Source organism: Chelonoidis abingdonii, chromosome 16, assembly GCF_003597395.2.
Source record: "Chelonoidis abingdonii isolate Lonesome George chromosome 16, CheloAbing_2.0, whole genome shotgun sequence".
In the NCBI taxonomy this organism is placed as follows: Eukaryota; Metazoa; Chordata; order Testudines; family Testudinidae; genus Chelonoidis; species Chelonoidis abingdonii.
The window spans coordinates 6735715-6744001 of record NC_133784.1 but is presented as its reverse complement, the minus strand read 5'-3'; positions in this window follow the sequence as shown (position 1 = coordinate 6744001).

The following is an 8287-nucleotide window of genomic DNA, read 5'->3' as shown; positions in this document are numbered from 1 at the left end:
CCCCACATACTCACCCACCCCACACCCCATGCACTGCCGAGCACCAACGGGAGCTCCTGCAACCCCTCCTCACATACCCGCCTGCACCCCTCCCATCAAATGGGACTGCCCACACTCAAACCTCCTGCCCCAACCCTGAGCCCCCTCGCCTCATTCAGCTCCTGGCCAGACCCTTCACCCCCAGCCCTTGCTCACGTGCAGTAGAGAACGAAAGTGGCCAGAACCAGGGAGAAGGTAGGTACCCGCTTGTAGTGGCAGGGTGTGATGTAGCGGAGACTGTTTTAAATGCTCCTGTGAATACTGTGGGGGACGGGAGCCTCAGTTCTGGCTGACCCTCTCGCTGCAACTATGGCCAGGCCCTTCCCCCTGCAAGGGATGCTGAGGTGTTGGAGACAGAAGATTCAGGTGACCTCCTGGCCGGGGGAACGAGACACGCTCGAGAGGGGGCTGGAGGGGTGTGTCAGCTTCCCTACTCAGATTTGAACGCTTAGACGTCTCATAACTGAGAAGCTCAGCATGAAAACCTCTAAGCTTTTCCTACCTTAGATCTGATCTCCTGTCCCAGCCACGGAATTCCAGGGTCTGACCTTCATGTCTCCCAAACCTTTTCTGGGGACCCAAAGACTCAGAAGCCTCTGAGTCTCACACCAAGGAGAAAAACCTCCTCCCTCGTGTCTCCTCTTCCCCCTCCTGGTTATGCGTGGCAACGTAGCTTAAAACTCCTTGAATGCAAACAGAGAGGGCAATTACCTTCCCCCCTCCTTCTTCCCCGTGAGGCTATGCATCAACCTATCAAGCTAACCCAAAGAGATTTCCCCCTCCCTTCGTTCCTTAGCCTTAACCATGATAAAACCTCAAACAGGTTTTAAAAGAAGGTTTATTAAAAAGAAGAAAAAGACATAAAAATATCTTTCGTTACAAGTGACAATTATACAGATCATTGCTTTAAAGAATTTGAAATAAACGAGCCTTATTCAAAAGAGAATAAGTTTAAACATTCCAGCCACATCACACATGTTAACAAAACCAAAACATATAGTCCTATTAGTTTGCTACACTTTGTACTTACAACTGGAAACTGAACGTGACAAGTTACAAGAAAAGATTCCTCCACAATAGCTGAGAGTCCAGACAAAGACAAAGAACCAAAATAATTCTCCCCTGAGTTTTAAAATTCCGGTTTCCTGAAGTTCCTCTGGTCAGGTGTTTGGTTCCTTTGTTAACGCCTTTACAGGTAAAAACATTAACCTTGATATCTCATTTTATGACAGGGGGTTGGTGGAGTTTGGCGGACCTGACTGGAAAATGTGAGGGGAGCCCAAGAAGGCTCAGGCCTCCCGCAGGGCTGGTGCTCCCTGGGGCCCAGATAGACGCTACTAAAGAGGATCCCATTGTCTGTACGGTAGAAACCTGTTTTGGACCGTTGTCCTGTCAGCGTTTATAAATACTGTGTACTGGCTGGCTGATGTCACATTCTGCTGCCGAAGTGGGGGGTGCAGGATCGGTTCCCGCACCCCGCTGGGGTCGTGGCTCGCAGTGGGAAGCGCGGGGAGGGGCAGACGGATGCTGAATGCTCCTCATGGAGTAGACCCAGGAGGTGAAGCCGTGTTGAGCTTTTGCCCTGAAACAGTCTTGCTCAGAGAGAGGATGGTCGCCCAGAGTCTCCTGGCTTTGGTGGGAGCGTTCCAGAGCATCGCCCGGGACTTCTTGAGACAGGCCAGGATCCCGACCAGCAGCAGCCTGAGCGTGTCCGGCAGCCGGGATCCCGGCTGGCAGGAGCCGGCGGATGAAACCCCTGAGCATCTGTGGGCTGAGCTGCTCAGCCCACTGCTGGTCTGGGGTCCCAGCCGCCAGCCCAGCACAACCCGCTGCTGTTCTTGGGTTCTGGCTGCCGGAGCCTTGCCAGCCGGGGTCCTGGCCGTAGGCCCCACTCAGCCTGCTGCCGGCCTAGGTGAACAGAACCCCAGACCAGCAGTGGGCTGAGCGGGCCGGCAGCGTAAGATCAACATTTTAATTTAATTTTAAATGAAGCTTCTTAAACATTTTGAAACCTTGTTTATTTTACAATACAACACTAGTTTAGTTATATAATATATAGACTTATAGAGAGAGACCTTCTAAAAACATTACAATGTATTACCAGCTCGCGAAACCTTAAATTAGAGTGAATAAATGAAGACTTGGCACACCACTTCTGAAAGTTTGCCGACCCCTGATGAAGACAACGGCAAATCCAATCACTGGGGCATATTTGGTACCTAGCAGCTATGGACCATGGAGCGCCCCCCCTGCAGGAAGCCAGCCAGGTGTGACCAGCTGGACAAAGGGCTGAGGAGGGGCCAGATGGAACAGGCCTGGGAATTTGAACACAGAGGACCAAGCAGGAGCCAAGGGTGGACACCAGAATGGGCCATTAATGCTGTAACTTTCTGGGTTCTGTGCTAAGCAAGGACTTTCCAGCTGTGTTCCAGACATCTAATGATAGTTTTAAAAGTAGAATACGGCAGGCCGACAAACAATTTGAAGAGCAACTAGCAAAAGACTCAAAAAACGTTAAGTACCTTAGAAGCCAGAAGCCTGACAAAGAACCACTGGGCAACTGAGATGCTAAAGGAGCACTCTAGGAAGACAAGGCCATTGTGGAGAAACTAAATGAATTCTTTGCTTTGGTCTTCACGGCTGAGGATGTGAGGGAGATTCCCACACCTGAGCCATTCTGTTTAGGTGGCATGAGGATCTGTCCCAGACTGAGGTTTCATTAGAGGAGATTTTGGAAGTTGGAACAAATTGACAAACTAAACAGTAAAAAGCCACCAGGACCAGATGGTATCACCCAAGAGATCTGAAGCAACTCGAATGTGAAATTGCAGAACTATTAACTGGTGTCTAACCTATTGCTTAAATCAGCCTCTGTACCAGGTGACTGGCAGATAGCTCATGTGATGCCAATTTTTCAGAAAGTCTCCAGAGGTGATCCCAGCAATTACAGGCCAGTGAGCCTGACTTCAGAACCAGGCAAACTGGTTGAAACTAGGGCTGTCAAGCGATTAACAAAATTAATCGCGATTAATAGCACTGTTAATAATAAATGCCACTTATTTAAATATTTTTGGATGTGCTCACTTTATATTTATTTTTAATACAAATATTTGCACCGTAAAAAACAATCGAAATAGTGTTTTTCAATTCACCTCATACAAGTACTTTAGTGCAATCTCTTTATCATGAAACTTTAACTTGCAAATGTCAAATTATGCACAAACAAATAAGTTAATTCAAAAATAAAACAATGTAAAACTTTAGAGCCAACAAGTCCACTCGGTCCTACTTCAGTCACTTGCTCAGACAAACAAGATTGGTTACAATTTGCAGGAGATAATGGGACCCGCTTCTTGTTTACAATGTCACCTGAAAGTGAGAACAGGCGTTCACATGGCACCAGATGTGCTAAAGATTCATATGTCCCTTCATGCTTCAACCACCATTCCAGGGAACATGTGTCCATGCTCATGACGGGTTCTGCTCAATAACAATCCAAAGTAGTGCGGACCGACGCATGTTCATTTTCATCATCTGAATCAGATGCCACCAGCAGAAGGTTGATTTTTTTTTTTTAATTTTTTTTTAGTGGTTCAGGTCCTGTAGTTTCCACATCAGAGTGTTGGTCTTTTAAGCCTTCTGAAAGCATGCTCAACACCTTGTCCCTCTCAGATTTTGGACAGCACTTGAGATTCTTAAATCTTGGGTCAAGTGCTGTAGCTATCTTTCAAAATCTCACATCAATACCTTATTTGCGTTTTGTCAAATCTGCAGTGAAAGTGTTCTTAAAATGAACATATGGTGGGTCATCATCCGAGACTGCTATAACATGAAATATATGGCAGAATGCAGGTAAAATAGAGCAGGAGACATACAATTCTCCTCCAAGGAGTTCAGTCACAAATTTAATTAATACACTATTTTTTTAACAAACACCATCTGCATGGAAGCATGTCCTCTGCTTTGGTGGCCGAAGCATGAAGAGGCATATGAATGTTTAGCACTTCTGGTACATAAATACCTTGCAATGCGGGCTACAAAAGTGCCATGCGAACGCCTGTTCTCACTTTCAGGTTTTCAGGTGACCAGGTAAATTAGAAGCAGGCAGCATTATCTCCTGTGAATGTAAACAAAGTTGTTTATCTTAGCAATTGGCTGAACAAGAAGTAGGACTGAGTGGACTTGTAGGCTCTAAAGTTTTGCATTGTTTTGGTTTTGAGAGCAGTTATGTAAAAAAAAAATCTACATTTGTAAGTTACACTTTCACCATAAAGACATTGCACTACAGTACCTGAATGAGGTAAATTGAAAAATACTATTTCTTTTGTTTATAATTTTTACCGTGAAAATAGTAATAAAAAATAATATATTGGGAGCACTGTACACTTTGTATTCTGTGTTGTAATAGAAATCAATATATTTGAAAACGTAGAAAAACATCCAAAAATATACAATAAATTTCAATTTGTATTCTATTGTTTAACAGTGGGATTAGTGATTATTTTTTTAATTGCAATTAATTTTTTTGAGTTAACTACGATTAATCAACAGCCCTAGATTCAACATGTTTTTTGTAAATGGAAATCATGCCTCACCAATCTACTAGAATTCTTTGAGGGGATCAACAAGCATGTGAAGGATGACCCAGTGGATATTGTGTACTAGGTCTTTCAGAAAGCCTTTGACAAGGTTCCTCACCAAAGGCTCTTAAGCACCTTGGGGGAGCATTTCACAGCCACCATGAACAGCTGAAACAGTTCCATGAGGTGCTGGGAGAGAGCCAGGCCCTGTGCCCAGGCCCAGCTTCCCTCCCCCCTGGGTGAGCAGCACTATGCCACACATGGCCAGTCCTCTTCCCAGGGAGGCTTTGTGTGTCTACAGCTCTAATCACCCCTCCAACCCCAGTGAGTACAGATTCCTAAGAGAGCCTCTGAGCTGGGCTCCTGCCAGCCCCACTGCAGGAGGGAAGCTGTTCGACCAGGCCCCTGTGCTGGGCAGGGAGCTGCCAAGCTGAAGGGGAAGCCCAGTGGCCAGGGGATGCTCCACCCTGCACCCAGCTCCCTCAGTGCACATGGGCATTCAGGCAGCTAGTGCAGGATCATCACCTAGGGGCCCTGGAGGCACCCCCAGGACACGTGTAGAACTGATAAATGAAATTGTTTTTAATTGTTCACTTTATTCATGTAACTTCTGTTCACCATTCACTACACTTGTCTATATTGTAACTTCTGTTTACTGTTTGCCATATTGTAATTCAAACCCCATTTTAAAACACTCACTCCATTTTGTAAAAGCTTCCTCCAACCTCAATTTTTGCAAACCCTGCTGTAATCTTATTAGTTTAGGTTAGATGTGTGACTGAGGTATGTATGGATGATAGATCAACCTCGCCCCAGCCGTCCTGATGAAATAAAGATTCAACCACCCGGCATAACGATGCAGACAGGCCTAACTAAGTTAGAGTGTCACCCTAAACAGAAAAGGTGCAATAGAAGGCAGATCAAAGCCAGGTTCCCAGGCTGCAAGTCAGGCCTGCAATTGACCGGTGCATCAATCACAAACCAGAGGCAGCCTGACACAGCAAGACTAATGGACTTCTGGATTTCAAACTTAATGCCTAACAAAGGTATGGGTGAGCATGGGAGACTTTTGGAGGGTAACTTTTGCATGCTCACATGGAAGGGACATGCGTATTGCTGCGTCCAACATGAGACCAGCTTGTCCTTGTGCCGGAGCTTTTCTGTTCCAGTTACCAACCACAAGCTACAAACCCAAGCTGCAAAATCAAGCCATGAACTTAAGCTATGTCCAGGACTGGTAACTACGCAGCAGCTGCAGAACATCTGATGGACACTTGTGTGTATGTGTGTAAGGATTAAGATATTAGTTATTGATCATAAATCAAATTGTTATCATAATAAATGTAGCATCTTTGTCTTGCCCCCTGAAAAGATCCTGTGTAGTTTTGTCTGGACACAGAGAGATTTGAGTGACAGGCAGCTGGTTCTGCAGTGAGAGGGCAGGCGACCATCCATGCCACACAGGTCAGTCCCTGCCCGGGACCTGGACTTCTCTGCAATCCCAGCTCTAGGTGGGCAGTGAGGACTGGTGGTAAGAGCAGGACTCCTCGGTTCCAGCCCCAGCTCTGGGATGTGATGGAATCTAGTGGTTAGAGCAGGGGAGGCAGTGGGGGCTGATGGGTTAGAGTAGGTGGGGCTGGGAGCCAGGACACTTGAGTTCTCTTCCCAGCTCTGGGAGGGGAGTGGTGTCTAGTGGTTAGAGCAGGGAGGCTGGAAGCCAGGACTCCTGGGTTCTATCCTCTAGTGACCTCCTGGACTGGAGGACAGTGACTGTGGCCCACCTCCCAGGGCGCGGTGTTACAGAGAACCCCCATTATGGGCACCATCCTGTGGCCACCTTTGGCAGCACAGGCTGTCACGGAGTCCCCAGGCAATGCTCTGGAACTGCTCCCCACAGAGCCAGGCAGGACTCTGGGGAGCCTCCTCTCCCTTGGAGCAGACTGTCTGCAGGGCAAGAAGCTCACACGGCTTCACCTCCTGGGTCTCTCCTGGGAGCATTCAGCATCCTCTGCCCCTCCGTGCGCTTCCCACAGCGAGTCCGCCCAGGCGGGGTCCTGGGGAAGACAGAGAGTCCTGCACCCCCACTTCGCAGTCAGACGTGACTCTTAGCCAGCTAGTAAAACAGAGGTTTCTTGGAGGACAGGAACATGGTGTAAAACAGAGCTTGTCGGTACAGAGAACAGGACTTCTCGGCTGGATCCATTCTAGGGCCCAGCGAGCCAGACACCCACGTCCCCAGCCAGCCCCAAACCGAACCCCCCCCCGCCCCCCCAGCCTCTCCTTTCTGGCCTTTGTCTCTTTCCTGGGCCAGGGGGTCACCTGATCTCTTTGCTCACCTTTCGCCATCCCCTTGCAGGGGGGAAGGGCCCCAGCCACTTGTTGGCAGGAGACAGAGTGTCGACCATTTATGCACACTGGAGACTTAAGAACTGCATAGGAGAAACTGAGGCACCCACACAGTATTCAGAGGAAACATTAAGAACAGTCCCACTTCATCACACAGGCCAACCCACCTCAGCTTCCCTGTCAGAGTCTTTCCCAGTGGTTTAAACTATTGGTTTAAAGTGCTCCCAGCCCTCCGGGGTAAAGCCAGGCACACGCAGCCACTCCGCAGGCACGTTCCCCGGTTAGCCAGCCGAAAGTCATTGACCACTCGCTCCCTGCCCTAGTCCAGAGCCCCACACCCGCCTGAGAGGACCAGCACCCACTTCCCTCCTGCACCTCCGAGCCAGGTCTCCTGCCAGGGGGGTCCCCACAGTGTCACCCCCAAACTGCCTCCCCCTGCCCAGAGAACCACCCATCCCTGTATGTGGGGCAGTCCCAGCACACCCCATGCAGATGGGGGGATTCTGCCCCCTGCAAGGATCTCACAGCTGCCGCAAGGAGCAGAGCTCCTGCCCCGCCCCCGGCACCAGCATCCTCACTGGTTAAAGTGGAGCCCCCAGGCCAGCAATTCATTACCCCCGCAGCAACCCAAGGCTCTTCATCCACCCAGGCGCAGGGGACAGCAGCAGGATCCCTTCCCCATTCCTGGGGGAGCTCCAATGCGGTCCAGCACTACAGGGGGAGACCCACTGCTTACAGGGGGAGGGGGCTGGAGCTTCTCCCCTCCCACCTAGATTGGGCCAATATCCCACTTCTGGCACTGCCATCACCCTGACCCCCAGAACAGATGGGGGGCTGGGCAAATTGCTGTCCCTGTAACAACCTCCTGGCAGGCATCACCCCTCCACACACACACATGCGAACACACACACACATGCACATGGTGGGCCCTGGGACCTTGCACTCCTGCCAGTGAGTTTGGCCAGCTTCCCTCCGTCTTCCGCCCCAGCTCTGCCAGTGCCCGACCTGCACACTCCTGGGGCCCCCTCCCCCGGCTGTGCCCACCTCTTCTGGAGCACAAGCATATGCCCAAGCTCCCAGCAGCCTGCCCCTGCCCCCACCTTTGGCAAACAGGGAGCCCATTCAGCAGCAGCCAGGGCAGGAAGTGCTGGGCCTGTGGAATGCGGCCACTTGGCTCCCTCCTGCCCCAGCTGCCTCACTGCAGCCTTGTTCTCGCTGCCTGGCAAAGCAGACGTCACAGGCCCGGCTCACACCCCCAGCAGCCTGGCCAGCCCCAGGCAGGAGCCACCCCTGCAGCTGGGGCCCCACGCAGACAGCAAGGC